We start from the raw sequence: 19,874 nt of genomic DNA, 5'->3' as shown, positions 1-19,874 counted from the left end.
GAAAACAGATGATACATACATAAGTAAACAAATATATTATGCAAATCAGCAGGTCTTAACAGAAACAATAGCTAATCAGTCCCAAAATTAACCCTGCTTAATTAGATTTCAGGACATGAACTCTGTCTCAGTCAAACAGTACTGTAGGTGGCAGTATTTATTTTTTAATTTTATTATTATTATACTTTAAGTTTTAGGGTACATGTGCACAACGTGCAGGTTTGTTACATATGTATACATGTGCCATGTTGGTGTGCCGCACCCATTAACTCGATTTAGCATTAGGTATATCTCCTAATGCTATCCCTCCCCCCTCCTCCAACCCCACAACAGTCCCCGGAGTGTGATGTTCCCCTTCCTGTGTCCACGTGTTCTCATTGTTCAATTCCCACCTATGAGTGAGAACATGCGGTGTTTGGTTTTTTGTCCTTGCGATAGTTTGCTGAGAATGATGGTTTCTAGCTTCATCACACGTATGTTTATTGTGGCACTATTCACAATAGCAAAGACTTGGAACCAACCCAAATGTCCAACAATGATAGACTGGATTAAGAAAATGTGGCACATATACACCATGGAATACTAGGTGGCAGTATATTTTTAATAAATTTCAACTATTGGGCCATCAGCTGCAGTAGCTAAAGCTGACATTCTTGAAAATTCAATTAATTTTTCAGTATCACTGCAAGAGCTCTGATCAGAGAAAGTAGCTCTGTGATGTCTCCAGGGCATGAATCAGGTACCATAAATGCACACTGGATGGTTCCACTCTGCTGACAACAATGGATTCCAAGATGTTTTCAAGATTCTCTCCATCCAACTGAGGTATTATTTTAATTTTCAGTGAGACATTTATGTTCAAAGATCTTTTTCAATGAAGAGACAAACAGTTTTATCATTGAGAGACCATAGCAAATTATCTGGTAAGGAGAAAGGAAAGAGAAAAAGATAGAATCTGGTCTGGGAGTAAACAGACCTCCTACAGAGCATGTGCATTTTTTCTCTCTGGATGGAGGGAGTAGCGACAGAAAGTCTAATGGAGTCAGCTGGATTACTGATCCATTCCCTGGTCTCGTCAAGCAGATGGTAGGGCTGGCTGTTATGACACTGGTAAGAATTCTAGCACATCGTCATGGGGATAGCATGTAAATGAAGTCTCAACATTTTCTAGGTATTTTAGTCTTTACCAGATTTAGGAGTAACAAGGCGGATCTCACGAGATGCTAGACAGATCAAACAGAAAGGTGGATATTTGGAAAGAACAGTCTTCTTCCACTGATTAGGTAAGTTGAACCAAAGGAAGAATGTAAGCCATAAGACCCCTTGACTTTCTAGGCAATAACGATGCTGTGCCAAGAAAAATGAGACAGCATGGTTGGGAATCAGCTTCTGATAAACTATAAACATATAATTATAAAAGGTACTGGAGAAACTTAATCTGTCCCACTGCCAACATACTATTACTATTATGCCCGCAAGAGGGTTGATACATCAGCAGGTGTTGCACTCTCCCCTGTAATAGGTTTTTAATCTCAGGACTATTTTCATTTGATTGTCAAATAACTCACGTCCTGGAATCAGAGCTCAAATCACTTTCAACACATCAGTGCCAGATGATCTGCCTTCCTGGATGTAGAAAATGGCCATCAGTGGCTACAGATAGTCAAACCATAGCAACAAATATCACGGTGAGCACCTACAGGTATTCACCAGGAATTGAGCCCTGGAATATTAGTCATTGACTACTAGTAAATTATTAGCCAAGACTATCAGTCAGACCAAATAATTCTGAGTAAGTCATAGGAAGGACCTCCCAATCTGTAATAGTGAATTCCTCCCATTCAAACGCTCAAAATATTGGCTGAGCACCTCCCAAGTGTTAAGCCCAGTACCAGTTATTACGGATAATGAAGTGAACACAATGGACTTAATTCCTGTCTCAGAAAGTTATAGTCCAGGTGTCTGCTCCCCTGGTCAGTCCAACATGGCAAGTGGTACAATATTGGGCACAAGCACAACTATATATTATTATTATACTGAGAGGAAAATGTGGGTCAAAATATGAGTTTGGATTGCAGGTTGGCCACTAGCTGTCACTAGAACAATTATTTGCTTTTCGAATTTTGCTTTCTGAAAATGGTTAGAGACACCAATCTTTCAGAATGAATGTGAAGATACAATGAGATCACGTCTGTGCAGACATCTGGTAAAGTTGATACGTTAGTGATAAATAGTCGATGTCTTCCTGCTTGCCTAATTAACGTGATAAATGTGATAAATGATCTAAAACAAACAACATAAATCATATGTTATTATGAAATCCAGAATTTTCTCTTTAAGATAAGAAACAGGACAAGGATTTCCCACTATCAACATTTATATTCAATGCTACACTTGACGTTGTAGCTAATGCAGGAAGACAAGAAAAATATATGAACATTGTAAAGATTATAAATGAAGAAAATCATGTCATATAAGCAAATATACTGCACAAATTGACAGACTAAAATAATCTACAAAAATTATTTGGCTTAATAAGAGATTTTGGAAAGAATTTAGAGTTCTGTGTACTAGAGACAATATTTCAACATATGTAAATAGATTTATAGATTCAATAAAATCATAATAAAAATCTCAAAAAATTTTAAAAAAAATGTAAAAAGCTGATTCTTCACAATCTATGAGAAAAAAAAAGAGTCCCAAATAGCCATGATATGCCAGAGAAAGAAGATGAAGTAAGTTGCCTGTGTAAAGATGGACATTTATTACAAAATTATAGTGCTGAAGAAAATGCATTAGGATAGGTAAAATGAGGAGAATAACCACAATCAAACTTAAAATACTCTTAAGCATATATGAAAACAATTTATACTGTCAAGCATTTCAGATAAGTGTGCAAAAGATAGATTAGTCAATAAAGGTTACTGGGACAATCAGTTATTCATAAGGAAAAGGTGAAATTGGATCTTTACATCCTTTTGTTCACAAAAATAATTCTGCATGGATGCCCAATTTAATTTAGAGAGGCAATCTGTGAAAACATGTCAGACAATAAATTTTGATATGGAAGAATAGAAGGATTTCTAAAATCAGCATAAAGGCACTAATAAATATTGATTCATTCATCTACATTAAAATTAAGAATACTGGGTCATCAATAATACCATAGAGTAAGAAGTTAAATAACAATTTTGGAGAAAATATTTTCATTTCCTATTAATCAACAAAGGATTATAATCCAGAATATGCCAAGCACCTCAGCGAATCAATACAAAAATAAAGGCAACCAATGAAGAACACAGACAACAGAAATGTAATTTCATAGAAAAATAGATATGCATTGCTCACGAATAATGAACACATGTTCATTCCTATTAGTATTCAGGAAATGGTAAAAATCAAACTACATTCAGATACCATTTCATAGCCATGAAATTGACATAAAACGAAAAGAAAAGAGAATAATTCCACATTTTGCCAAGGCCACCGAAAGTCATTCTTATATACTGCTGATGCTGATAAGATAAAAATTGACCAACTGTAATAAGTTTCTTTTGGCATTATGCAATCCCATGGGAATTTCACATATTATAAAGAACTTGGGTCTCAGTCCTTAGAAAACAGTTAACCATGATCAATTAACTAAACATTTGCCAATTCCTTCAACTCATTTGTCATTGCTTATTGTTCTGCTCATTTGATGATAGGTAGTCAAGTGGGTTCTGGTTCATATACGTGCGCGCATGTGTGTGTGTGTGTGCATGCATACTAATAATCATATATGAAAACAATTTATGTTTATATTGTCTGGCATTGCAGATAAGTTAGCAAAAGATACAGAGGTCAGTAAAGGTTGCTGGGACTATTGGTTATCTATAAGAGAAAAGTGAAATTGGATCTTTACATCCTTTTGATTCCAAAAATCAATTCTACATGATGAAGGATTTAATTTAGAGAGGCAATCTATGAAAACTTTTGTCAGACACATACACACACACGAGAGATCCACTTATCTGAATATGATATTTGCAAAATTTTACATTCCCACTGAATAAGTAGATCTCTGAGTCAGCAAGAGCCTTAAAGACAATCCTGTAGCCCAACCCATTAATTTACATTATTAAGAAAGCAAGGCTCATGGAGTTTATATGACCCTCAAATTCATAAAATGTGACAGTAACAGAAGTGGGACTAGGATTCAGACTACTAATCCAGATTCTGTCTAACATGCCATGACACCTGCGTGTCAGAAAGAAGTGACATACAGCATTGTGAAAGAAAGAAAAAAAGAGAAAAAAAACAACTGTTTGTGAAGATATGTCTTAGTAAGAAAATTATAATTGTGTTTTAGTCTACTCAGTTTAAAAGGGCAGGGAAGCATGTAATATAAGAAAGTTTCCACTTAAATAACTAAATTATAAAGTTTTGGAGCTTGAAGAGGTTTGGTCCAGTAAGAAGGCTGTAGAATTTTATCCAAGATATCTTGTATCATTCCAAATCTGCATAACTCAGAATAAATCTCAACAAAGGTTTTGTTTGCCAGATAATGTGGCATACCCAAGGGGAAAAATAATAAACAGTTTGCAATTCACTATGTCATAAACTTTGAAGTTATATGGGTGTTGATGTATTTTTAACACTATGATATTCCCCTTACTTAAAAATGAAAATATATCATTTCTTTTGTATTGTTTAATTCCAAATTTAAGTAATTCAAATTTACATTATAGGCAACCACATAGTTTTGGAAAAAATTCAGTCTGTGGAATATGCAATTACGTTAAAATGCCATAAATGGGACATAAATCTAAGCAGGGAAAATATTTCTTCCTATGTTCTTTTTCATGAAAGAACATATATACTACATGAAAATACAAAAATCACTTTGTTTTCCATAATATATTTATAAGAATATTATGTTTCATCTAATCATTTGCTACCTTATAATCTTTGTAAGTAAGCTTTGTGCTATTCTATAAACAAATACTAAGCAGCAGAGTGTTTACATGTGTTTCTGCTGAACACTCAAAGAACAAGTCTATGTCCATTTTTAAATACAAGTCCCAAATAACTTATGCATTTCTAATATGTGCTAAAACAACGAAAACGAAAAAGAAATTAGACCCAAAGCCATGTAAATGTCAATAAATACTTATATCTAGGATACATAGAGACCTCATACAAATCAATAACAACAACAAAAAAAAACAAAAACACAACACAAGACAATGAGAAAAAAGGACAAAGTAGTTGAACAGACATTAAAGTATAAAAGGCTATCTTCAAAGACATGCAAACTAAACCATAATGAAATAACAGCACACTCCACAGAATGAATAAAATGAAAAATACAAAAAAAAATCCAGCGTCAGTGAGGATGTGGGGCAACTACAACGCTCATACATTACTGGTAGGAACTATTTTGCGAAATTGCTTGGCATTCTCTTTTAAAGGTGAACTTGTGCCTACGCTATGATCCACCAATTCCACTCATAAGCATATATCCAACAAAAAATACACATATAATCAGAATAGCATACTAGAATGTTTATAGTGTTACTCTGCATAAATAATCTAAAACTTAACACTACTGAAATAACAACAAATAATAGAATGGATAAATTTCAGTATAGTCACACAATAGAATATTAAATAACAATGTGAATCTATGAGCTGCAACTGCAACAGAAATACAGATACATCTCACAGTAATAATGTTTAGCTAAAAAAAAATGCCTGACACAAAAGAGAACATAGTTCTGACTCCATTTATATAAAAAATTTAAAACCAAGCATAACTAGCCTCTGTTGTTGTAAATCAAGACAGTGTCTACCCTTGGTAAAGATGGAGAGGGGATAGTAGTGAGGAGAAATCTTTGGGTACAATTAATGTTGTTCTTGATTTAAGTGTTGCTTATGGGTGTGCTAAGTGTGCGAAAAATTAATTTACCTGTACATTTATGCTACATTTATCAGCATAAATACTATATTTCAATAAAATGTTTGAATAATCTGGATGATTAAGCATAAAATGAATTCATCTGATGAAGTATTTTCTTCCTGATTAATAGGATGATATGAGAAGACACTATTCCTATTAATGCTACTACTAATAGTAAAAGCTAAAATAAAGCTGATAGTAATAATTTCAATTGTCACTTTTTAAAACTTTTCAATGAATATTAATATCCTTTAATTACCATTTGCTCTTAAGAGTAATCTCCTAAGATTTTTAAAAATATATATATGCTGCATGGTAGTAATTGTTTGAAGATCCGTATCGTAAATGTGTTGATTAATGGATTGATATCAAGATGAAAAGAGCCTCTATTTCTAACCATAGAAATGTTATGATAAAATTGGGAAAAAGTAAAATTTAAAAACTTGAAGCATCTTTCCAATAGTCTACAACAACTGGTTTTATGTTGCCATACAGTTGGAGGAAAATATTTAAGAGGCTGCCATGGGATTTCAGTCCTATTCCATATCCAACCCACTATAACTTAGAAGAAAATTCACAGTTCTTACTCATCTAATTTTCTGAGAGTAAGTTCAACTTTAAGTGTTTTTTTTATATAAAAACAAACTTCTTATCACAGAAAAAAAAAGTTAACCATTACTGAACCACTTCATTGGATGTTGTAGAAGGTGTTCAATCCTTAGATGGTAGACTGAACAAATGGATTGGTTTCAACACCAAGAATCACTGATTTTTACTTTACGGGAAAAAAATGTTAAACAAAGATAGGTTAAATGACTTCCTAAGTTGACACAAAAATTGATTCTCAGGACAATGCTCCTTTGCATTACCTGTGCATAGAATATAATTCATTAATTTGACCCGATGCCTCTATATCTTCTAAATTCACTGAACTTCTTCACCAAATAAATAATCTGCAAGGAAATTACCCTACATCCTAAAGACAAGGATGCTTGTGGGCAGAACGAAGTCCCACCATCCCCAATTACATGAAGAATGTCAGGCCATTTTTGTATGCCAAAAAACTAGCCAATATTATTATTCTTGATTATATTGCTTTTCATATACATAATCCCAAATCACACAGGTTGGAAGGTTTTACTATAGTTATATGATTCTAAGATTATGTTCAACAGAAACCAGAAACCAAAATCAATATATGAAAAAAACAAATGAATGAAAAAAGATATTTGGGTGAGAGCCCTGCTTCATGTATTTTTCTATTCTAGAAGTCAAATATATAAAAATACTGTGCCAAAAACATCCTTGACCAAGCAGATGTACACATTAGAAGTTTGCATTATTAAAACAAATAAGCCAGGCTGTCTCTGCTATAAGATAAAACAACTTTAGAAAAAGCAGAAAAGGAAAGTCTGCTTACTGAAATTCACATCAAATTAAATCCCCAGTCCTTAAGAAATTTAGTATTGTCTTATTTGCCACGAACTATGTAACTGAGAAATTAAAACAATAAATTGATTATTACAAGGAAAAATCACATTACTTTCAAGGGAGAGTAGTTCACTCATTAGATTTTCTACGTAATATATGTTGTAAAATATTCTAAAATTACCAACTGTTATTCAACATATGTAAATTCTGAGTCTAACTTCTCTTGTTCTGCAGCGAGTAATCAAGATTTATAAAATATTCACTCTTCAAGATTTATCTCACTTAGGTAAACCTCGAGACCAATCCAGAAATAAATTGCCAAGCTTCCATCAAATAATTCAAAAGAAGACCCAGGACTCTTGATGATATACTTGAGGTCACTACATATGAAAGGTAAGTTAGACTTAGACATTATTTAGTCCAGTGCCTTCATTTATTAGATGAACAGTGTCAGGGCCCAACAGACAAAACTATGGTCACATAACTAACTGAGGAAAAGTCAGAATATAATCCTTGCCCTCTTGATACCAGTCTCAGATTCTTCCTAATTTCTAGATATTGCCATAAAATGAGCTTCTAATTCATTACCAAAAACTAAATGCAGCTTAAATTTGAGCATATTTCTGCAAAAGAAAATAGGACATGTTCCAAAACTCTAGTACGATAATTTTCCGAACTTATTGTGCATTTGATTTGCATTTGTTAAAATAACCAAAGGTGCTGGGAACCAAACAGGCCATTCTGTGTTTGGCTGGACTGACTAGTCAGTTCTATATATAAAATGAGACACACAGGGAAAGGAATGAACAAATGATCCTGGAATTCACTAGGTGTGCAACATTTCAATTTCTGGGCCTGACTCAGATTCAAGTACCCACAATGTAATCTAAAAGAACTAGATGCTGTATTTTTTAACCTAAAGAAAATCATTAACACAATCAAAATTAAAAGTAGCTTCATGAACAGGGACTTCATAAAGATTCTCTGCAAGAAATTTGAAAATTTCTGGGTGCCAATTAATGATTACTTAATAAATAAGTAAATTATAATAATGCAATCATATTCAAGGAGATGTATAGGTATTTTGTATTTATAAACAGTTCTCAGTTATGAAATGGATATGAAGTAAATAAATTTAACTATGAAATCACCTTATTACCAACTTGGTCAAGGCAATATATTCTGAGCAATTCATCTATTTAACCAAACCCCAAAGAACAGCCAATTGCTTCTTTCTCCCTAGAATCAGACTGGGGTGGTCTGTAACTCTAAAAATCTACAATTTAATTTATGCAAATATTGTGGCCATCTTGTAAACTGTTCTAAATTACAGAATGTATTTTTTTAAATATATACAGATGATAGCATCTTAGAAGGCAACAGCAGAGGAAAGGAGAATTTTCATAGGGAAGAGGAGAGTCGGTGAAAGTGAAATTGCTTTAACAAAATAATGATCTCGATAACCCCTACTTGAACTGTGGTTTGAAGGACAGTATCATCAGCATCACGTGGAGTTTGTGAGAAACTTAGAATTTCAAGGCCCTCTCGACCCCAATTACTGGTGCAAACTCTGTATTGTAACCCGATCCCCAAGGTGATTCTAGTATACATTAAAGTGTGAAAGTCTTGTTGTTATGAACAGATTCTTACAGTGCTGCAACTTAGAATATCTTTTAAGAATTATAAAGACAATTGTGTGACTCTCATATCTGAAATAAGTATTAAAGGCAAAGTATATGTTGATATCATGGCACTGTTCTTAAGGAATTAACATCCAGATGAATTGTTTTGCATCTTTTCATTGGAAATAAAATGCCTGGGGTGGGGTGGGGTGGGGTGGGGGGGCGAAAGAATCAGAGAGCTCTGATCAGTGTGTAAATGTATCAAATATCTATTTAATATGTACCCCAGCAGAGAGTCCAGGCTTTAAATCACTGGAAGCAATCTCTGAATTTTTATTCTCAACACGTTTCACCTTTAGGCAATATTACAATAAAATTCTCTGTGGGTTTGTAAACTTAGTGCCACTCTTCGGGATAAATGTAAAGGGTGTATAACTCCTGGTATATTCTAACAAGTCATCATTATTAGTGAGTATACTTAACAAGGTTCATGCAACTGCATTTACAGTTCTCCCTAGAAATGTCTTTGTTCATACACTGCTGCAGTTGAAAACTATCATTCATTCTGGATGTAAACTGATTCAATGAAAACAAATGGGCCTGGGCTGTCACATTTCCACTTACTATAGTCAAGTGAACTTCGAACATTTTAAAGTTAGTAACACTTAGAAATGCAAGAAATATATACTACTAACTCAAAGTCTCCTATGTTTTAAAAAAGAATGGCAGTTTTTTAAAAGGAAGAAAAAAACTAAAATTATCTTGATATCCCCAGCACATTAAGTAGAGGAGAGGGTAATAAATATGTGATAAGTGTAATGAGGAATCATGCTGGATGGGAAGAAATGTACTTTTGTAACTCCATCCATTCCTGTGCCTCATAGAAGGCTTGACCAAGGTTTTTTGGTTTATTGTTTTTTTCAGATGGAATGCTACTTTGTTATTAAAACAATGCAAAGAAGTAGGTCAGTATACACTAAAATCAGTATAAAATAGGAACACTTGAATTGTTGAATACCATTCTTCACACTAGGAGCACAAGAGAAGGAACACTGAAAATCTATGGCATATCTTTGATTTCAACACAGAAAGAGCATTGAATCCAAAGGTAACACATGCAAACCCCCTACTCTAGATATTAGAAATACAACAGTAAATAAGGCTCTCAGGGTCTCCACTCTCATCAAACCAGTGATGGAGAGATAACAATAAGTGAGTCAAGTATAAGTGAGTTATATGTGAAACTGAGCAAGCAAAAGAGCGCAATGAGGGTGTGCAATAACTAGAGCAGGGAAGTTGATTTAGATGATTGGGAAAGCTTTAGGAGACAATGACAATTAAATTGAGATCTTAATGCTGAGGAACCACTTGTGGGAAGATCTGGACCAAGAACAGAAAGAATAGAAAAAAATCCAGTGAGCATTGAGCACAGTGACACTGGGGCAATGTGGGAATACAATGAAATCAGAGCTGTGAGATGGGGCTATGTCATGTAAGTCCTTCGAAATCTTGGTCAAACTCTTTGATTTTATACCATGCATAATGGGAAGCTACTAGAGTTTCATAGTTAGGGGAATGACATGGTTTGATTTACATCTCAAAAATATAACTGTCTGTTGTGTGGAAAATAAACTCTGGGTAGGCATGGAAGTGACAGCAGTGAGTCCAGCATTTATGAAGTTATAGAACATAGGAGTATGGGCTATGAAATTATACACACCTGGGTTCAAATCCCACTCACATGAGCACTTGGGTAAATAATCACCTTAAAGTCTTAGTTTTCTTGTCAGTAAATGAAGACAATAATACTAGGATCTATTTTATAGGGTAGTTGTAAGGATTAAACAATATATGCATAATAAGCTTTTTAAAGACTGTCAATCCATGGGATATATTTGTGGAATATAAACAGAATATTTATGTATATATGCTATATTTCTTCATCTACTGCTTTTAACCATTAAGTTACTTCTTTTCCCCATCTCTTAATATCTTGGGCAGAATCACTGAATTTGTGGTCACTTTTGGTTTTTAAAAGTTTGGGCTAATTTATAAGTTAATCATGTCATCATTTTTAGTTAAAGTGGAGGAGGAAGATGTAGTATGTCTCTAGGTACCTTACCATCACCCCCCAACAAGACCTGGCCCTTCCAGTTTATTGGGATGGAGCTGATGAGGGGAAGAGAAAAGAGCAGTGGTTATTCATATAGTCCTCTTTCTGTGGGCTGTAGCTGCTTCTCTGGTTCACCCTTACTGACCTCTGCTGCCCTTCATGCAGTAGACTCACGAGTGCCCCATGTGACTTCCCAACAGCAGTCAACAACATGAGAGAAATTCATCTGTCTCATCCCCCAGCTCGTCTCCCAGCTCTATCCTTCACACAACACCCCATAGCATCCGGCTGCTCTAATCCCCTGGCCCAGCTAGTGGTCTTCTTGTAATATTGGCTAGGTGGCTCAAGCCAAAGATTCAAAGGGATATCTCCTTTACTGATGCCTGTGGGAATTCTGGCTGCACCAAATGTTGATGGTACAGATTAAATTCTTCTTTTTTTTTTTTGACGGAGTCTCGCTCTGTCACCCAGGCTGGAGTGCAGTGGCGTGATCTCAGCTCACTGCAACCTCCACCTCCCGGGTTCACGCCATTCTCCTGCCTCAGCCTCCCAAGTAGCTGGGATTACAGGTGCCCGCCACCATGCCTAGTTGTTTTTTTTTGTATTTTTCATAGAGACGGAGTTTCACCGTGTTAGCCAGGATGGTCTCGATCTCCTGACCTGGTGATCTGTCCGCCTCGGCCTCCCAATGTGCTGGGATTACAGGCATGAGCCACCGCGCCGAGCCAGATTAAATTCTTCTTGTCCCCTCTTTCTACCCTGCCGGTCCTCTTCTTCCCTCCTCAGAAAGACATAGGGCAGGCCAGCAAGTTTGATGCATACAAAGTCATGCATTGGGAATGCAGAACACCAGCTTTCATTTCTTTCCCGGCATACACATGCTCTACATGTGATTCTATAGTTTTTTCCCTCAATTACTTTCGGTAAAAAAAGCAAACCTCTTCACTAACAATATGTTTTACAGAGCCTATGCCTTAAAGACTCTGTGCTTACCTGTCCCTCACTGCTTAGGTAGATAAGGGAGGTGGGAAGTGGGGAGTTAGAAGTAGTTAAAGGGTCAGTCTTTCTGTCCTCTAGTAAATGCTGAGGAACGTAACTGGTCAGTTTAGGGAGGTTCCATTTACAATGAAGGCTACTTAAATTATTTTCTTTCAGAAGGTTCTAATCAACAATTCTATGAGAAAAATTTCCATTCAACATATGGTGGACAATCAATTAATGGTAGATATTATGATCATTATTATTAAAGTAACCACTACATTTAAAATCACTACTCAGCAGTTTTAAAAAATCAGGTTTTTACCAAATGTTTTATTACCCAGAATATCATGATGACCAACACCCTCATTCTAGGAGCACTTGGTTAATTAAGGTTCATGACATAAGAACGAGATTGAAGTATTGTAAATAGAAAAAAAAAAAATACATGTTTCTATTGATGGTTTATTCTCTTAAACAAGTTTGTGCCTGAGTGACTTACAAAATAATTTTATAAAATATTTGCTATTTATTTATTTTTTTATTTGCTCAGGGAAACGCATCAGGCTAAGAATTATGAGAGTGAAACACTGGTTTCTTCTTGGACACTTTTCAGCTCTGCCCTTAACCACCCTACTTAGCCTCACTGGGCCTCATTTTCCCTCCTGGCAAAGTGACATAGTCAGACTAAGTGATCTCCAATGTTTCTTTCCATTCTAAAACTCTATGGTTCTATAACATTCTTGATTTATTGAGTCACTGTTTCACTGATTCATTCAATAAACATTTGTTGAAGCCCAATTCTGTGCCAAACTCAATTGCTCTCCTGCTGTCAAAATCAGGCAACATGCTAGAGTTAAAATGTCTTTAAAGATTTCTGATGGCTGCCGCTTTTAAAAGGAACTTCCCACAGCAACCCCTGCCTCTTTGTGCTTCTAGAGCTAGCTCTCCTATTATTCTGTGAGGACTTACAAATTCAGAAAGACAAAGGAATATGGAAAGTCCTCATATTCACAAACTACTAGATGTAAATTTCCTACTTCTAATCACCTTTCTTCCACAACCCAGAAAACAGCACCTTCAATGGATTTGCTAGTGTTACAGATTGTGTTTGATTATTTGTCCCCAAATTTAAAGTACTTCTTCATATAATTGCAAATATATGCATAGAAAATAAAATATTTTAAAAGAAAGCTAATATTATATACTATAGTCTTAATTTGAGATTATACATATTTATCCAATAAAAGTACAGAAGGATCAATCAATACTGACTAGTGTTTCCCTATGGGCTCCATGGATAGAGCCCATAATTTGAAATTAGGAGCCCTAGGTTCAGTTCCTCAGTTTATGGTTGGTGCTATATGTCCAAGAGCAGTAAATGTAGCTGAGTCTGACTTTATTTACCTCAATATAATGAACATAGATATTCTGTTATGCTGCATTTTCAGATTTTTTAAAAATTAAAATCTTTAATATAAATTATGAAACTTCTTATTAATTATATACTGGGTCTTCCATAACTTCCCATTACCCTATCTATCATAGCTGTATTGAAAACATCATTAATCAACATTCTCTAGCTCAGTATTTTTCATCCCAAATTCCCTATCTGGTTTGAGTACCGTTTTCTCAATTATCTGAAGGGTAGTGTAAAACCAGCATCATTCTAGATGCATAGGAGAGAAGTTATTTCATTAAATAAGACAGATTCCTTAGGGTTTTATTCCCGTCCCAAGTTCAATAGAGTTACAGATTAAGTGCAAACACACAGAATTCACGAGAAAGACTTGAGGTAACTCACAGAATAGAAGGAATTGCTAAACCACCAATTCTTGGAGAGGAAGATACTCTGGGTAAACCCAAACTCTTGAACTCACAGTTCCTGGTCTCCTCTAGGTTTGTACCACTCATATAATTGAGCTCCAGTGAACTTGAGGTAATTCTTTTCAGGTTCTGAATTCCCCAAATCAGAAGACTTGGATAGCTCTACTTGCGTCAGAAGTCAATTCCCAGATCAGTCTTTGTGGTTGGAATACGGAAGAGGGGACAAGATTATAAAGCTGGGACATGCCAGAGAATGGCTGTGAGGGGACAGCCTAATCATTCATTAACACCTGTCGTGGTCTACAAGTTAGTATTTAGATCTAGTAGTTAAAAAAAATATTTCCTAGGATGATGAAATTATTAACATCTCTTTTTTAGTTTTACCTTTGACATAAATTTAGGTCTTAGAATCCAAGGTAAATAATGAATTTCAGCTGAATTGTGACAAGCTTTATTTAAATTGTGCATCTTTATCAGAGATCTAAGCTAAACACAGAATTATAAACTTTATAGTTGGAAGAGGGAGATCCATAACATTTACGAGATTTTCTCTGGTGCACAGGCGAAGTTGGGATGAAAAGCTGGGTCTCTAGATCAGTTGACTCAAAACAGAGATGATCATCAGAATCACCGGGAAAACTTTCTACAAGAGTATATTTCCAGGAACCCTACCCACTTCAGCTTCAACAATATTGGGGTGGATCACTTGTTAACATATTATTATTTTTTTAGTTTCTAGTTAGTTCCAATGACTAGTTTGTCTTACAATTCAATGTTTTGCAGTTTTTGCTTTTTATTTTTGTTAAAGTAATGGGCCTCCTCTCACCTTATTCTCCAAGGAAAGAATTCACATCCCAACAAATAGCACAAAATACAAAATAAAATAGACATAAGAGAAGCAATCAAAAAGCAGAGCACATTCTCACTATTTAGTTTGGAAGCAATTTCATTGGTTAGAGAACATTCTGGCCAAACTGAATAATACCACCTCTTGAATATGTAGTTATAATTCACAATACATCCATTCACTTCTAAGAGTGAGCGTTCTCTGGACTCATGGATAGGACACATTCCACATTCACAGGCTGCAATTGCTTTTTTTGTTGTTGTTTTCTTTTCTACTTGTGGGTAAACCAAATACCATATTAAAACAAATTATTTCTCCTCTTAAAGATCATTTTCCTTGACAGTATATGGCAAGAATATTTGATATATTTTACACCCCATGCTTGAAATAAGTTGTCTCCTCCTCCATTAACCATATAATATGCCTTCCCTACCAACAATTCAGAAAACTACACAAGTTAAAGAGGTCTTCTATTCAAGGGCTTTCAAAAATTTCTTCCCAGTTACCCAGGACACATATACAATACCTAAGCTTTCTACCCTCAATACACTCTTCTACTTTTGATAGGAATAGAAATTCTTCAAAATTGATTTCATAATCCACCAATGGTTCACCATCCAAACTTTGGAAAACACAAATGTTATTCAACCTTTCCATTTTATACATTAAAAAAACGAAGGTCCAGAGAAGTTAATAGACTTGGCAAAGACCACTCAGCTTATGAATGCGCCGGACTAGAATTTGGCTTTATGACTCTATATCCTGTGTTCTTTCTATCACACTTCTATGCATTTATTATTTTTTTCTTTCCTTTTTTTTTTTTTTTTTTTTTTTGAGACAGATTCTTGCTCTGTCACCCAGGCTGGAGTGCAGTGGCATGATCTCAGCTCACTGCAATCTACGCCTCCTGGGTTCAAGCAATACTCCCGCCTCAGGCTCCCAAGTAGCTGGGATTACAGACTCCCACCACTACGCTCAGCTAATTTTTGTATTTTTAGTAGAGACGGGGTCTTACCATGTTGGCCAGGCTGGTCTCGAATGCCTGACCTCAAGTGATCTGCCTGCCTCAGCCTCCCAAAGTGCTAAGATATAGGTGTGAGCCACCATGCCCAGATACTTTTCTGCATTTTTAATGCTATTTTGGATAGATTTAAATGGACATCTTCACAGTTTCAGGATGGAAATATTCATTCTGTAAAATACATGACAGTCTATTTTTTCATCATGACATTCCATCCTAATTTGATCCCTATCCTAGATACCTAATTTTATAACTCCTTGAGAAAATATACAAAATTATACCTTCATAACTTTCATATCATCAAACAATATTACTATTATTTTTCTCAGTTACAATATCAAAGTGAAGTAATCATCCCAACTACCTCACCATATTTGCACTAATTGTTAGCCTCTCAACATCAAATTTTATTTTTTGCAGTTTCTTTTTATATGTATTATTATAAAATTCTTTGAATCAAATGTTCAAATATTCCTACTTAAAAACAGATAATGGATTTTATTTTGATAGTATTCCCACAATAAGAATAGACTTTATATCATTTTGTAATAAAAATTACATTAAATACACATCACAATCTTGACGAGAAGTTCATTATTAGCAAATGCTAACAATTACCAGGCATGTCAGGCTAAGGTGATGTGACAAAATGTCTAGTATTCATAAGAGTTGTCAAATTAACATCAAAACAATATCAACTAAAGAGCATTAAAAAATAGTAATGCCTTGGCCCCAGACCCCACCTCAATGTTCTCTTTTAATTATCACCATATGACTTGGGCACTGGGATTTTCAGAAGCTTCTCAGGTGATTCTAATATGCAAAAATGGTAAAAACCCAGAGTTTAGAGAGATATGACCTAGGCATTCAATGTGTAATATCTGTGGCTCTATAACTGTATAAACTTTGTGTAATAATATCACCAAACCTTACGGTTCTTTAAACTAAAATTATACTTTAGATATGATCTATGTATAATATTGCCTTAAATTTGCATATTGCTTACGTAACTTATCAGGAAACTGGCATATTTTCTCTTATAAAGGAGAAACACTTAAATGCATTTCTTCCTTCCCTTTCCCAATGAATATATGCTTAGATGTTACATTATCAGACTGACCTTTGTAAGCATCTGATTTTAACTCTCCAGTTTTCTTTGTAAGGGCTAATATTTATGTACAACCACACAAATGAATATGCAATCCCACAAGAATAAATAACTATGCTGATATTACATACTGCCTTTGCAAAGGAAATATCATCTGAGAGTAATATAGGATTGTATCTTGCAACTGACTTAGACAATCACATTTGCCCAGATACAGAGAAATCCCTAATTAGCTAAATTCAGTTGTTTTCAATTTTTTCTAAATTTATCATTGTAGCCTATCTCTAAAACTCACTGTACAAATATATATGCTTTAAGTATTTCTGGTGAAACCTTACGTAACCATTCAAAGAAGGCAACTGTCGATATTATATTCTAAAGAGGAGGTCATGGAAGAAAGTCTTGGGATAAAATAAGTAGATAAAGAAATAAAGAAATAAAGACAAATAACAAGAGCTAGTCCTGAAACAGTTTATGAGAAGAGTAGACACCCCATCCATCAGTAGCTTTTCCTGGATAGGCTCATCTTTCTTTAACAAGTTGACATATCTGCAAACTGCAGGCTGTAATTTTAAGTTTCTAAGCTGCTTTACCTTCTTCTAATAGAAAAGGTACAAAAAATGGTTTTTGCTTCCTTTACTGCTGTGCCTTAATAAACAATTGGCTCAAGGTTTTAACCAAGCCAAATGTTGACTAAAAGCCTCCTCATAAAAGGCTTTAATATATTTTTGCTTGTGTTTTCTTTACAGGTATTTCAATTTGATGACAAATAATTTCTTCCCCATTTCCCTCATTTGCTGCTGCATGTTGGAATAATTAAAAAGCAGGCTATTTGGAAGCTGGAATGAGAGAAAATGGAAGAGTGGGCAGGTGGGTCAAGATTGAATGTCCCTGGCTCTGGCAATACATAGGATTCTCTTCAGCGAAACATTCTCCATTTAGCTCAGATTCAAGGAAGGCACAGAAGAAGCCCTTCAGCCTTTCCTACTTCAGGTCAGATTTCTTTTTATATTTGACATACAACCCAGAGACATCAGAATTCTATACAAAATGGAAAGTTTTATTCTTCCCAGCAATTCCACTGCATTCTGTGGCCTCTTGGTGCTGTGGGCAGCCTCAGCAGATTTGAGGCATCTCTTAGGGCAAAGCGGTTTTGAGGTATTCTTGGCAACTGGGAAGAATAATTTAACTTCTCTTGGAATAAGATCACATTCAGCAGAAAAGATCTACTGTGCTCAAGGTCATAAATCTTGGCTCTGTGAATATTCAGTTATTCAGCAGAATAGCCACTCCAAGCCTTCAAAGCACTCTTGGATGCTGCTGCAGGTGTTTCCTGTAGAGAACTCCCTGACATCCACTGAGTTCTTGCATCTGCATTTACCCTTCTTGATGCTGTCCATTTTGCTCTCTGAAAAAACGTATTCTCTTACACTTATGCACATGTGTGAAGTCCCAGAGATTTCCCTGAATCAACATATGTATATAGATATATATTTGACAGAATAAAATCTAAAGGGAAAATATATATTTTTAATTTTGTATTTCACTTGAAAATTGTAAGGACCATTTTAAAATGTATTGCTTGCAAAATAAGTCATGGAAGCCCTGAAAAATTAAACCATTCGCTAATCAAAGAAACATATATTAAAGACCTACTATGCATTAGGCACCATGCTAATTGCTTTGAAGAACACAAAGCTGAATTAGACAGGGATACAGTTTACAAGAGATTTACAATGCAAAAGGGGATACAAGACATAAAAGGCTATGGAACTTAAAAAGAAGAAAAAAAATTTCTAAAGTATTGAGATACATTTCATTACATGGCAAATCTTAGATAACATCTTGAAACAGGACAGGTTTAAAATTTAGGAGATTGGAGGAAACGATCCTTCAGAGTATGATATAAAAATGAGTGAAGGTTTTGAGGTGAGAAATAAAATTAATGAAATTTGACTTGATCTAAGGTGACATCATGAAGAATAATGGCAAATGAAGTTAATAAGTTTGTTTCAGGCCAGCTTGTAAAAGGCCTTGAAAAAAGAAAAAGGAATTCCTTATATTTTTTATTAGAATATCCATCTTAAAGTTAATGGTGAATTATTGATTGGCATGGATTTAGGGACAAGTGCATGTCATCTTTTTCTGTTATTAGTATTACTGTTTTGAACAATGCAATCTACCAAAATTGAAGGTAATAGTTTCAATGTAAAAATATGCAGAGTTAAGCATTTGGAAAGCACTATTCAGGTTTAGTATATAGGAGGAAATAGGGATGGGAATGGTCTATTACTAGACATTTTTATTCTTCCTCCTTATCAAATAGACCAATATGTGTGGAGGAAAAGCCTTCTTGTAAAAAGGGTTTGTTTTACACTACCTGTCAAAGAGGATATTGGTCCACTCAAGGATATAAAATTAAGTTATATTCTATTTAACTGTGAGATATATTCCAATAAATTGCAGTAAACATAACCTTAAAATATTATAAAGAGGCTTCAGATTGTTTAAAAATACTATATTGAATATATGAGAAATAAAAGTTCAAGATAGTCTTTAAAGTATATCCTATGTAAATGCCAATTTTTCTTTACAGAATAAATTTAACTACAAATGCATATAGTGCTTAAATGTATTTTTATCTTGATTTCGTTCCTTTTGTTGTGTTTAAGAGTCCAGACTCCAGAATCACAGGAGACAAACTGCCACTTCATCACTTATTAGCACTGTTTGTGTGAGCAGGCTGTTTAAACATTCTAATCCTTTATTTTCTCCTCAATAAAATGTAGAAAAAGTAATGTTTACTCAGAGGTTAATGAGTTGACACTTATAAAATTATTAGGATGGAGCCTTGCCTCAGATACCATACACTTCTGTATACAATTTTTATGTGTTTGTTCTTTAAACTTATAAATCAGTTCCATCAGACTTTTTACTTCACGGCAAGCTGCTTTTATTTCTAATTAAGAAAACATTCCTGACTCCA

At 34.7% G+C, this 19,874-nt stretch overlaps 1 protein-coding gene and 1 long non-coding RNA gene across 21 annotated transcripts in view; one reads left to right on the top strand and one right to left on the bottom strand.

Annotated features, from left to right (window-relative positions):
* On the top strand, nt 1-18,629 carry LOC129462546 (uncharacterized). Of its 2 annotated transcripts, XR_008650881.2 has the most exons (4): nt 1-1,283; nt 7,659-7,765; nt 8,731-8,966; nt 17,638-18,629. It is a non-coding gene; the product is annotated as an uncharacterized lncRNA (long non-coding RNA). The 2 variants fall into 2 exon arrangements; XR_010115470.1 differs by lacking the exon at nt 17,638-18,629 and having other exon boundaries at nt 8,731-15,593.
* Nucleotides 1-19,874, bottom strand: part of NRXN1 (neurexin 1) — a 1,136,968-nt gene that overhangs the window by 719,484 nt on the left and 397,610 nt on the right. The gene's annotated exons all lie outside the window — the stretch shown is intronic.

This window comes from Symphalangus syndactylus, chromosome 14 (assembly GCF_028878055.3).
Source record: "Symphalangus syndactylus isolate Jambi chromosome 14, NHGRI_mSymSyn1-v2.1_pri, whole genome shotgun sequence".
NCBI classification, from domain to species: domain Eukaryota; kingdom Metazoa; phylum Chordata; class Mammalia; order Primates; family Hylobatidae; genus Symphalangus; species Symphalangus syndactylus.
Note: the sequence above shows the minus strand (reverse complement) of the source record. Positions and strands in the feature narration are given on the sequence as shown.